The following is a 657-nucleotide window of genomic DNA, read 5'->3' on the forward strand; positions in this document are numbered from 1 at the left end:
CATCTAAGGCGTGGATTTATTAAAGAATATTTTTTCAACGACCATCTAAGGCGTGGATTTATTAAAGAATATTTTTTCAACGACCATCTAAGGCGTGGATTTATTAAAGAATATTTTTTCAACGACCATCTAAGGCGTGGATTTATTAAAGAATATTTTTTCAACGACCATCTAAGGCGTGGATTTATTAAAGAATATTTTTTCAACGACCATCTAAGGCGTGGATTTATTAAAGAATATTTTTTCAACGACCATCTAAGGCGTGGATTTATTAAAGAATATTTTTTCAACGACCATCTAAGGCGTGGATTTATTAAAGAATATTTTTTCAACGACCATCTAAGGCGTGGATTTATTAAAGAATATTTTTTCAACGACCATCTAAGGCGTGGATTTATTAAAGAATATTTTTTCAACGACCATCTAAGGCGTGGATTTATTAAAGAATATTTTTTCAACGACCATCTAAGGCGTGGATTTATTAAAGAATATTTTTTCAACGACCATCTAAGGCGTGGATTTATTAAAGAATATTTTTTCAACGACCATCTAAGGCGTGGATTTATTAAAGAATATTTTTTCAACGACCATCTAAGGCGTGGATTTATTAAAGAATATTTTTTCAACGACCATCTAAGGCGTGGATTTATTAAAGAA

Source organism: Musca vetustissima, unplaced genomic scaffold, assembly GCF_032173495.1.
Source record: "Musca vetustissima isolate MV318-11 ecotype Yass unplaced genomic scaffold, APGP_CSIRO_Mvet_v1 utg10310, whole genome shotgun sequence".
Taxonomy (NCBI): Eukaryota; Metazoa; Arthropoda; class Insecta; order Diptera; family Muscidae; genus Musca; species Musca vetustissima.